At 42.3% G+C, this 12665-nt stretch overlaps 1 protein-coding gene and 2 pseudogenes across 8 annotated transcripts in view; all 3 read right to left on the bottom strand.

Moving 5' to 3' along the window:
* FHIT (fragile histidine triad diadenosine triphosphatase) overlaps positions 1-12665 on the bottom strand; it is a 1501152-nt gene that overhangs the window by 1174405 nt on the left and 314082 nt on the right. The window lies entirely within an intron of this gene.
* On the bottom strand, positions 1139-2820 carry LOC137774005 (DNA replication factor Cdt1 pseudogene; annotated as a pseudogene).
* LOC137774339 (U4 spliceosomal RNA) lies at positions 12346-12420 on the bottom strand (annotated as a pseudogene).

The raw sequence follows: 12665 nt of genomic DNA, 5'->3' as shown, positions 1-12665 counted from the left end.
TTAGCACTTCTGGTATTGTTAAGCAGCAACTTGTAAATTTCACTCTTCCTTAAAAAATAAAAATGGAATGAAAGGTACTGCTCAGAAGAAACATAAATTTCAACCTCCACTGCAGGAAAATAAGCTCTGATTACGCTACATAGTTCATACACCACAATGTGCCAAACACTTGTTTTATTATACATTCATGTATAATCAGTTGGTTTTCCAGCAACAGAGAATGAAATTTACAGGTTGTTGTTTAACTTTCTTCTAAATGTATTTTTCTTCCTTCTCCTTTTTCCTCCTCCATACCCCCAAAACATAATATGAGCAATGGGGTTTCTGAATGTTACCACTCATTAATTCCTTTTATAACAATGATTAAAACAATTTTAAACATTGTTCTTGGGCTTATGCTATCACATATAATAGAGAATGACATAGTTTTGGGCCATACATTTCAAACAATAGCTCTTTAACTTGTTGGGGGTAGAGAGAGCTTTTTAAAAGTTAATAATAAGTATCATTAATAGTCTTTAATTTCTATTTGTTGTTGAAAAGGACCAGGCCTCTGCCTCCAGAAGCTCCTCAGCATTTTCACAAATGCACCCATTAGAAATTCAGAACCAGTGCATTTGAATGATTTTACCATTTATTCAAACAAGTTTCTTTTTCTTTTTTCTTTTCTTTTCTTTTTTTTTTCTGACTTTATCTTACAGTTCTAGAGGCCGAGTACAAAAATCAGGGTGTGGGTGGGCAGGGCTGGTTCCTTCTGGTGGCTCCAGGGAGAATCTGTTCCTTGGCTCGCGGCTCCTGCCGGCACCTTCCAATCTCAGATTCTGTGTCTGCCTCCCTCTTATGGGGACCCTGTGTGTGACACCCGGCCCACCGAGATACTCCAGGACCGCCTCAGGATCCCACGTGGACACCTGGGAGGGTTATTCTGCCAACCACACTACCTCTCCCCCACCCCACTTCCCTGCACCCTGTATATGAGGGGGGCCTCCACCACACTAGTCAGAGGCCCTCAAGCCCAGCAGCTGGAGCCCTGACCCTCATGGGGACTTAGGACAGGGAAAGCAAAGTGTGTCGTGTTCCTAAAGGAAGTAAGACACAGGCCCGGCGGCCGGTCTGTGTTGGCACCTGTCCGCCGGGCTCACAGCGCCTCCTCAGCATGGGCAAGGCGGGCCAGCCATGCCAAGACACCTGCCAGGTCGGCGGCCTTGCCCAGATTGACGTAGGTGTCCGTGCGGATGCGGTGTAGGCTGAGCCAGTCGGACAGCAGCTCAGAGAGGAGGTGCACATGCTTCTCCATCTCCCAGGGGCTCGTGGCTGTGCGGTAGCTGCCCACCATCCTGCTGCAGGCCATCTCCATGTTGAGCACTGGCTTGTGCTCTGACCCAAAGACGCTGCGCAGCACGCGGGCCACCTCAGGCAGCCGCTCGAGCCCCTGCAGCCGCTGCTCCTGCCCCGGGCGCCGGGTCATCTGCGCCAGCTGCTTCTGCGCCTCCTGGGCCGGATCCGCTCCAGCAGGGCCGGGGACACCCCCTTCAGGGCGGCAGGCGGCGTGGCCGGCGGGGTGGCTGGCAGTGTCGGGCTGGGGGACCGGGGGCTGCTAGGCTCGGTCGTGAGCTGGGCCACGTCACTCAGAGCCTTCTCCATCCTGGGTGACATCAGGCTGCAGGCACCGGCCAGCACCTCCTGGGCGGTGGCCAGCTTCTCCACTGTGGGCGGCTGGGGCAGCTTGGCCGGCTCCATGTCAGGCACTTCGTCCACATTGAAGCGGGGGTGCCAGTGTGTCAGCTGGTCCTCAGGAACCTCCATGGGCGGGGGTGTTCAGGGAGGCCAGGAAGGCCCTGTGATACTACCGGATGCGGGCTACCAGGTTCTGGCTGAAGATCTGGCACCGCTGCAAAAGGCGCGACGCCGTAATCTGGGGAGCCGCACTGCCAGCCTGCTGGTCCAGCGGCGGCTCGATGGTGAGCTGGTAATCAGACTTCCTGCCAACGTCCTTGAAGGTGGGGGCGTAGCGCTCCTGGCGGAAGCGGTAGGAGCCAGGGTACACGGTTTTGATCCGGCCCACACTGCACTCCTCAAAGCACTTGCGCATCATGTCCTGGACACCCTGCTTGACCTTGGTGAAGGTCACAGTCTCAGAGCGGTTGTACAGCATGCCCACGATGGTGTCCATGCTGCAGAACCTCTCGGCCAGCACCTGGTACTTGTAGGGCAGCACAAGGCCCGGGGGCCCCAGCTGGGCCAGGGCGAGGAAGCGCTGATAGGCAGGCATCTGTTCACCACATAGCCCCGCTGGGTGCCCCTTGTCCTCCGGTGCTCTGGGTTCCCCAGCATTCTTCTGTGCACTTGCCTTCAGCTCCTGGACCCGTGCCCCCAGCTCCTGTGCCCACTGCAGGCAAGACTTGAGCTCAGAAAGGATGACCTATGAGGGACCTTGTCCTCCTGGGCTGCCAGGCAGGGTCGCTGACCAGCTGAGAGGGTGGCCTTTGTCTTCTTGCTTTGGGGAGAAAAGTGCTCTGGGGAGCCAGAGACAGCTGGGGAACTAGGGCCAGAGACCGCGTTGGCCAGCAGCCGCAGCCTCCTGCGCGGGGGCGGAGCAGGCTCGCCGCGCTGGGGTTCGGCGGGTTGGGCGCGCTTGCCGCTGCTGCCCAGCCGGGGCCGGGGCGCGGGGCTCGGGGTGCACCAGACCGGCTTGGTGCGTCTAAGGGGTGGTACGCAGATCTTCGGGAAGACCCTGACGGGCAAGACCATCACGCTGGAGGTGGAGCCCAGTGACACCATCAAGAATGTGAAGGCCAAGATCCAGGATAAGGAAGGCATCCCCCCGACCAGCAGAGGCTCATCTTTGCAGGCAAACAGCTGGAAGACGGCTGCACTATTTCTGATTACAACATCCAGAAAGAGTCTACCCTGCACCTGGTCCTCCGTCTAAGGGGTGGCTGTTAATTATTCGGTCCCGCATTCATAATGCCCAATGATGGCATCACTCTGCACATGGCGCTGCGCCATAGCGGGAGCAGCGAGACCCCAGCGGTGGGACCACAGCAGAAGTGGAGACGCGTTTCCCGCTGATTTTCTCGCCGCGCCCTGGTCCCGCCCCCGCTGTGGGCAGAAACCATTGGCACAAACAAGTTTCTAAATAGTTCTCCTGGATAGGAAGGACTCGAACCTTGGAAGAAAGTGGTAGAGCTATCTACATTCCGTAGAGTCATGGCAAGCAATAAAGGAATAAGGGGAGTTGCCACCTCATTACTAAAAGTGTCAGTGCAATGATATCCTAATAAAAGGTGTTCTAACAGAAATTATAAGAAAACTCTCAAAAGAGAAGTCAGGTGCAATACAGCAGAGAATCAAGCAAGACATCTTTATGTAAGGGGGGAGTAAAAACATACAAATATACCACCCCTATAATTTTCTTAACTTATAATTTTTGAATAGATGATACATACAAGAAGTAATTAATTGAAATAATACCAAAGGAGCAATGTACAGTGAAAAATGTCTTCTGACGCATGCTTTTAAAAATCTCTTATGCAGTCTTCAACATATGCCTCTATAAATATATATACATATACTTTACATTTCTATGACCACAAATAATAGCATATTCTAACCCTTCTTTCACTTAGAGATGGTTCTATATAGATACAGGCTTTATAAAGGCTTAATTATATTACAGTGCATAAACATTCCATAATTTATTCACCAATCTCCTATTTCTTGGACACTTAGACTATTTTAAATCATTTGTTATTAAACAAAATGCCATGATGAATATTTTAGTACAGAGATTTTTGTGCATCTAGTGACTATATTTCTAAAATAAATTACTAGAAATGAAACTGCTAGGTCAAAGGGTTGTGTGCATTTTATTTTGATAGTTATGGCCAAATAGCTTTCCAAAGACAATATACCAATTTATACTTCCATTCATGATACCAATATATCTTGCATTGAAGCAATTCCAAAATATCCAAAAGTTCACCATCATTTTTCTGCCAATTGATCCAGTCCCTCTGAAATGGGGGTTGGGGGTAAATATCATCTACTTTTGCTTATAAGTATAGGCAGGTTATAATTATTATTACCCAAGATTCAAGGCTATATCATTACCTACTGCACCACTCTGTCCTCACTGTGCTATAATTCTAACTGGTCATATAGATCTTTAATTTGCAGATCTCCTCAGAATACAGATTATCTGCATTCTGCAGACATCTGCAAAAAGCCATCCACAAGTGCATATTTCATGGCTGAATATTTTTACATAACATCAGCTGGAGCCCATCATTCCAGTATTCTTGCCAAGTGTCACAACCTGCTCTATTATATCAATAAGCAGCTTCAATTAGTCATTTTCTCCCCATGGTGACGACAGCTATAATAGCGTGCAGTGGTCTGATGAAGTTTGTAATACAAAGTACAGATGGGGATATTAGAAGGAAGAGGATACAAAATTAGAATAGCATAAAAAAATTCCACCTCCCAAATAGTCATTTGGGAAATGACACAGCATTCAAGAACGAATACAAAAATGCAATTACTTTTGAAAAAGAGGGATAAATAAATTCACCACGGGAACACATTCTTGCCCCAGATAGAACTCTGGTTTTTATTGACTAATTAGTCATTAAGTGTTATCCCAAAAGCAAGTATAAATAAAAGAATATTTGGTAAATTGAAAATAACTTGTCTTAAATAGAATTATAAGATGAAAATAAATACCAACGGAGAACACTAGTTTGAAAGCGTTGAACAGTAGTAAATAAATTAGAAGGCATAACACAGTTGGCTCTCCTCTCAGAATTTTTCCTAAACCTTCCAGTTCTCACCTTGCCCACTACTATCACTGGGCTCCAAGCCACCCCTACCATATCTGGCATGGAGCCATGTCTTCCTAACTGCCCACCTTTTCAGCCCCTCTCTTGTCCTTTTCACCTCTTCTATTCAGAGCAGCTGAAACTATTACTTTTTAAAAATATAAATCAGATCATGTTATGTCTTTCCTTTCAGTCCTCCTGTAGTTTCCCTTACAATAAAAATCTAAAAGCTTCACCATGGCTGAAAAGGTCCTATGCAATCCAGTCCTGCCACCTCTTCAATGACATGTCCCACTGCTCCCTTCTCATCCCCACACTGGCCTCCAACAAGCACAGTCCCAACTCAGATCCTCAGGCCTTACTATTGCTTCTAGCTAGGATGCTTGTCCCTCAAATATTCATATGTACCCCCTCCTCTTAACTTTAATCACATTTGTCCTCAAATGTCACCTCATCAGAGAGGTATTCTTTGACTACCCAATCTAAAAGGCAACCCAAAGCTCTAACAATGCATGCTGATTTACGTTCCTTATACCACTTACTCCACTTTACATTACATTATAATATGCATATGTGTATCAATTTATTATCTTTATCTCCTAGAATGTAATTTCTATGAAGGCAAGAAGAAGCAAAAATATAAATTGTGCATCCCAACCAGACACAAAATCATACTGTGATTGTGAATTATATCCATAGTTGTTAAAACATCATTTAACTTACTTTGGGTCAAATTCATTCAACACAGCAAACATTTAATGAACTTCTAATTATATATGGGGCTATTATATATTCTGTTTATAATATGCATTACATTACATAATATGTATTATATATATTATGTATATGTAAATATATATATTACATATTATTTAATAATATGTAAATATAATATAAATATTATATATAAATAATATATATTATATAATGTAATACATATTATAAACAGAATATATATTATATAATGAACATTTAATTAATATGGGGTTCCAGAAGCACAGGTCCCAGTGTCTATTCCTGGAGACAGAACTTTACAGTGTTTAGGAGACAAGACACAAAATATGAGCTATTGAAATACCAGGTCAAAACATTAACAATCAGAAGCCAACATAAGTAGGACAGATAATAAATGTCAGGAAGTTCGGACGAGAGACTTGTGTAGGCTAAGAGGGTGAAGGAAAGTTTCAAAAAGAAAGATGGAGCGGATCAGGAAAAGGAAACTAGAAGGAGGAAAGCATTCCGGTTAAGCTCACAGCATAGGGAAAAACAGATTATACCAGTGATCCTCAGACTCCAGGGCATGGAACCCTGGGGCTAGATGGTCACTGACAGGACAAAACAAAAGACTAATAAAGTTATGTCCCTTTCAGTTCTCTTTCAATCTTTCTAATTCATCCAATGAGAAATATTAATTAGTGCTAACATGTCAAAACACCTTCCTAACACTTGGCTAACATGAATAGCATCATTTTATTTTTGTTATATTCCCCTTTAAAGTTTCATTCCCTTATTTATTGTAACGGATTTTATTTTCCATTTATGGAACACTATGTGAGTTTCTTTATATATAAACTCATTTAAGTAAGTAAAATGACTTATTTTAAAGCCAGACATTAAACCAATCCTGGACCAGGTGGCTGGGAAACTACCTGCCCAGACACAGTAGAGCCCAGCTTTAAAGTAAGCAAAGGGTGCTCAGCGGAGAAAAGCAGAAAGGGAAACTCTTGTCAAAATGCAAGAGGCCTCATGGCAGGCTAAAGATTTTGAAAAATATTCTGTAGGCCTGTTTCCCAACTGGTTACAAATTCCTTGGAAACATGCCCTTTGCACAAGAGTGTGGCATGCCTCTCATTTTTAAGACTGCATGAACTATGACAATCGTCAATTCCATTATACAAAGTTAAAGACAAAGTAGAAAAAAGCTAACATTACTCCATACTGTATGAGAAATATAAAAGCACAACCATAACTACAGTTTTAATTTAAAAAATTTTTGTCTGTATCAATTAGGATCTGGGCAACAACAAAGTATACACAAAACACTCAACTGGGGTAAGCTGCAGAACTTTTTACAAAGGTGTGGTAATGGTGTGGGGAAACCAAGGGTTAATGCAGTATGTGGGGTTAAGGGAGGAGCCCATTTATACAGCCAACAGAGAAGAACCTCCCAGGCACAGAACAGAGTAGAAAGTGGGTATGAAGGGATAAACGGAAGATACCCAGCACAAAAACAAGGCTATTTTCAAATACCTGCTGGGCATTTATTTACTACTGTCTAATCACTAGCTTTAGGTTGGGCTTTGGGCTACAGAGATTGAGTGTAGACAGCCTGGACTTAAACTTCAGCTTGCCACTCATCAGCTATGTGAGTTTCTTATGTCACTGAACTTACTTTTTCTGATAAAATGGGGGACAATAGCAGTATTCACCATAAGGCTGGTGTGAGAGCAAATGAGTAAATGTATATGAAGCACTTAGCATACTTTGCCTACAATAAATGTGTTGTGCACGTCAGGGGGGTGGGAGAGGGTCATGTTAGCCACCAAAATGTTTGAGAGAAACCTACAGGAGGAAAACTTAAAATTGTGGGAAGTCTCAATTTAAATTCCATTAACTTAATACTTCATACGACTTGGCCAAAAAACCCCACATAATTCTAATCTATTGATAAAATATCTGCAAGGCATACAAAGCAGGAAAATTATCTAAACTAGTAGAGGCAGGTAGGGGTGATGGTGGTGGCAGCGGCAGGGAGTGGACAGTAAAGACCTCCTGGAGAAGGCGACATTTAAAACGAGACCAATCTGAAGCCAAAGAGGAGTCAGCTAAGGAAAGAGGTGGGTGAAGAGGGAGCAGAGGGCACCCAAAGTGCCAAGGCCCTGGAGAAGAGGAAACATTACAGGTTTAATGAACCACATGACCTAGACGTGAAAGAGTAAAGGGAGCGTGGGGAAGACTCTAGCTGGAGAGGTAGAACTCTCAGCCATGCTTAAAGAGTTTGAATCATATTTTTTGTGAGGGCAGTGAGAAACCTTTGAAGGGTTTTAATCTGGGAAAAGACATAATCCCATGATCAGACTGTCATAGTTAGAAAACCACTGGTAAAGGGAATGGAGAGCCATTGAAGAGTTTTGAGTCAAGGACTGGACAAGAAAAATGGTGTTTCAAACTTACTTTTTATCATTTTAGTGAACGCCTAAAACTAAAATTGTTGTAAAATGTTATAAAAATGGTTTATAAATGTCACATAATTTTTCCTTGGGTTAACTATACATGTGTGTTCATTCAGTAACTCATGTATTCATTAAGACATTTATCGAGCACCTAATATATACCAGGAATTGTGCTTAGATAGGGACAGGAGAAGAAAATTCACAAATAAGCAGTATAAAAGTGTTTAAGATTTGAGAGGCAAAGGACATTTCTGAGTGGTGGGTAAACTTCCTAAGGTGGGAGCAAGCAGAGTGCATGTGATAAAACATATTCCAGAATGGTTAGAATATACAGTGCATGGGCAGTGTTGAAACACTCATTCAATAAGAATTTAGTGAGTACCTTCTATGTGCTAGCATTGTACAGCCATTGGTGACACAGTGATGAACAAGAAAATGCTTAAAATATGACAAGAATAACTTTTATCATTGCAGACAACACTAGGTTGATTATCAAGAGTGCGTGAGGAAGAAAAACAGAAAAGAGCAGTGCCTTAATTTAAAGACGCTTGGAGTGGCAATAAAACATTTTTAATTAAAACTTCTCTACTGAGAATAGACAATCTTTGAAAGCCTGTGTAAATGAATTACATGCAAATATACTAGTGATATTAGAGTTTTTAAAATGACATTATAACTTTTGAAATGTCAAATAACTTTGAATGTCAAATGTTACCCCCCCAATCAAAAAAATTACAATCATGAATTGTCCAGCTGATCCCAAATCAAAGCAACCTACTTAAAAGGGGAATGCCCATTCTTTACACTGATGAGAAGAAATGCCTCAAATGTGGTTAAATCTTTGCTTTGACTTCACAGACTCTTGATGCTGATACAGACCCAGAAAGTCAGCTAAGGTCCATTTGGGGCAGCTCGAGAAGGGGAGAAAATGTTTTCCCTGCCCAACACGAACTTTTCCAACTCAGTCCCTGATCGTGCCAAGACAACACAGTGTAATAATGGTAATTTAATAATGCCGTCTGCTGGGCTCTGCCCAGATTAGAAAGCTCGGGGAAAATAAATGAGGCTTGCAAACCAAACAGAGGGGAACTTCTCCAGGCAGTGCCTGCAGCAGGGAGATACCTGGTAATGAAATACCCGCAGTCTCCATTCTTCATACAAGAGGTAAACATTAAAAGGGAGTCTGGAAAGGTAAAGCTCTCAAAATGGAAATAAATAAATAAGCTCACCTGCCATGGTGAGATCTCTGAAAATGACTTGAAAGGACTGCCCAGAGATTTTCCCGGGGGATGTGGTAAAGTATCGACAGACATCAAGGGAGGTAATTATGTGCTTGGGCACATTTGCTGGATAAATTGGCCTCCTTACCTTCATCTTCCCGTGTGGGCACCAGATACAGAAACCGTGTTTAAACTCCACAGCGTTCTCTCAGGCTTTTACCATAAAAAGGAAATAAAAGTATACCCTGGGGTATTTCCCTGGTGGCACAGTGGTTAAGAATCCGCCTGCCAATGCAGGGGACACAGGTTCGAGCCCTGGTCCGGGAAGATCCCACATGCCACAGAGCAACTGAGCCCATGCACCACAACTACTGAGCCCGCGTGCCTAGAGCCCGTGCTCCGCAACAAGAGAAGCCACCGCAATGAGAAGCCCATGCACCACAACGAAGAGTAGCCCCCGCTCGCCGCAACTAGAGGAAGCCCGCGCGCAGCAACGAAAACCCAACGCAGCCAAAAATAAATAAATAAACAAACAAATAAATTTATTTAAAAAAATGTGTCCTGGGTTCTTGGCAAATCAGTCCAGTGTTAGATAGGGACCCATTATCTTTGACCTTCACATTTTTGCCTCTTCTGACTCATAGAAAATCCTCAAAAACTCTTTAAGGGAAAGATATGTGATGTCTGAGAAATTCTCACTTTCAGAAAAAAGACACCATTTTTGCAGCATAAAAATTATAGTTGAATTAAGTGATTTCTTTATTTTTTATTTCAACTGGTCTGTTATCTGCTCAAATTTTTAAAATTTACCTAAAATAACAGAAGCTTTGTTTACTGACCATGTTATTAACATGTGAGGATAATAGCCAATCCTCTCCTTTCTCTGTTTTTCCTCTCAATCACCAAGACAACCCTAACATTCCTCCATCTTAGCTTCTTTATAGAAAAATTCTCACAGGTAACTGCCATCCTCTATCACTTCTGAAACTGGTAATGAAATGTCAGAGGAGGAACAGTTAATTAAAATTGTGGAATCCACTTTGCATCCTCTCGCAGTCAATAAAAGTACTACAATTAAGGATACATTTCAACACATGATGAAACTAATATAAGTCACATTTTTAAATAACATTTGGCTATTAAAAATCACAAATCATGAACGTGAACAGAATATTCGGTAAACATCTTGCTACACTGGCCATAAAACTCCTTTCGTTCAACTAGTGCAATAGATTTGATATTGAGATCAATTAAGAAGGTGTTTTCTAGTAATAAACCGAGGAACATGTCTATAATCTGCAAGGAATTTATGGGAATAAAAACTGTACCTGAATATCCCACACAGGCTTACCTGAGCTGTTACCTTCAACAAGATTTCCTCACACTCTCAGCTTACTCCATAAACATTTAAGAAAGAAACAGTACAGAACAGCAGCTGAGAGTTCAGGCTCTGGAATGAAATGCTGTGTGTTTCAACCCTGCCTCTGCTACTTTCTAAACATGAGACTGTAATCACTTGGCTTTATTTCTTGGAGTCTCAGTTTCCTTATCTGCAAAATGGAGAAAACACTCTCTACTCTTAGGGCTGCTGTGAGGATTAAATGAGATAACATGCACGAAGCATTTTGAATAGTGACTAGGACCTTGTAAAGGCTGAATAAATATAAGCTGTCCCTCTTATTGGACACTTTATTCATTTAATAACTATATTCCCTAAGGGTCTGGTAATTTAAGAACATTCATATACCTGAAATATATTCGTTTTATACTATTGCACTACTCATTTTTCTACATAAGAATTAGGCAGATGATACTTCAGGGTCCCTTAGTTCCAAATGCTGCCACTCATATTTAGTACAGATATCTGTTAAGCAAAGGAGAATAAAGGAGTCAAATCACCTCAGAAGCTGCTAGCTTCCACCCTTGCTTGTCAACTAACTCCATGAGTCAAACTACACTCTCCAGGGAGCACCTGTGATAGTCCCCGATTCATAGAAGTGTTTACTTTGGGGTTTGGGGTTTGTTTTCTCAGGTTTATGTCTGGGACAGCTTGCTAAAGCTAACAGTCCAGCAATTTTATTAAACTCTTCTCAATTTCAGCATTTTTTAAAGAGCATGTAGAAATCACACTGGCAGTGGCTATTTAAACTTCCCAGTGGATGCCAAAAAAAAAAAAAAGGACACTTAAATGACCGTTTTTGAGCAGAGCCAACAGCATGTGGCCTAATTACCCAACTACATGAAAAATTCTATGGATTTTTAACCAGAGTATAAGGGTTTGATATGCACAGTTCAGAACGCAAACGGCTACCTCACTGGGGGGGTGTAGAACTTTTCAAGTCTAAATATAAGGTCCAGGTCTAACAGGGTAAGTTTCTTCTCTGTTTTTCCTTCTGATAACTTATAAGAAATGATAAATGAACAAGATGCTTAGAAACTGACATAGCTAAGCCACTAATGAATACAAGTAAAGAAAATACCATTGTGCTAAGTGCTCTCCATTTATTCCTAATACAACTTTCTGAGGTAGGTATAATTATGCACATTTTACAGATGAGGAAACCAAACTCAGAAAGGGTGAGTGCCCTACCCCAGAGGGCAGGTATCAGAGCTGGTGTCCTGGTTATCCTCTATTTGCCCCTGCAGACCCTTTGTCTGCCCTGTGGTGGCCTCTCCTCTGCAGCCCTCTGCAGCTCTCATGCCTGCTGGCTTCTGTTGGGTTAACACAGGAGGCAGACAGCTTTCCCTTATTGTCCCTACCTTAAAATCATTACCCCTTTATTTTGTTTTCTTCATCACTTATGTAAACATTAGCATACACTTAGTCATGAATTCATTCAACGATATTTACTGGGAGTCTACCACGTACCAGACACTCTATTTAGGTGCTGAAATACTGTAGTAAATAAGACTCACGTGGCCCTTGCCCTATTTATTTTCTCTTCCTTTCTTTTCCAACTTAAATATTAAATATAAGGGATTTCCTAAAATCAAATACCATGTCTTCTACAAATCTTTGGGCAGTGCTGGACACATTATGGATGCTCAAGAGTGGATGGATAAAAGAATGATTCATGGATAAGAGAAAATCATCTGAAGTATCTGCAGGTCCAGGATAGAAGCTACCAAGCCTAAGACTTTTTCAATTAGCAGTAATCGTGCCTCGGATAAACTTCGTTGGCTATGATACTACCACTGCACAAAGCTTAACACTAAGATTTTTTCAATAATTTTCTGAGCAAACCCATAACAGTGCTGCTCGTTACAATAAGAATTAAGAACAATGATGATACCTGGTGTTGATAAAGATGAGGTGAAATGAGCATTATTATAAACCACTGGACTGAGTCTGAGTCAGTGCCACCTTTCTATATGGCAATTTGCTTAAACACCACAAGCAAGTGACTCGGCTAATTGGCTTCCAGAAACAAATCCTAGAAGCACAATTAAGG

Source organism: Eschrichtius robustus, chromosome 12, assembly GCF_028021215.1.
Source record: "Eschrichtius robustus isolate mEscRob2 chromosome 12, mEscRob2.pri, whole genome shotgun sequence".
NCBI lineage: Eukaryota > Metazoa > Chordata > Mammalia > Artiodactyla > Eschrichtiidae > Eschrichtius > Eschrichtius robustus.
This window is presented reverse-complemented; position numbering and strand designations above follow the sequence as displayed.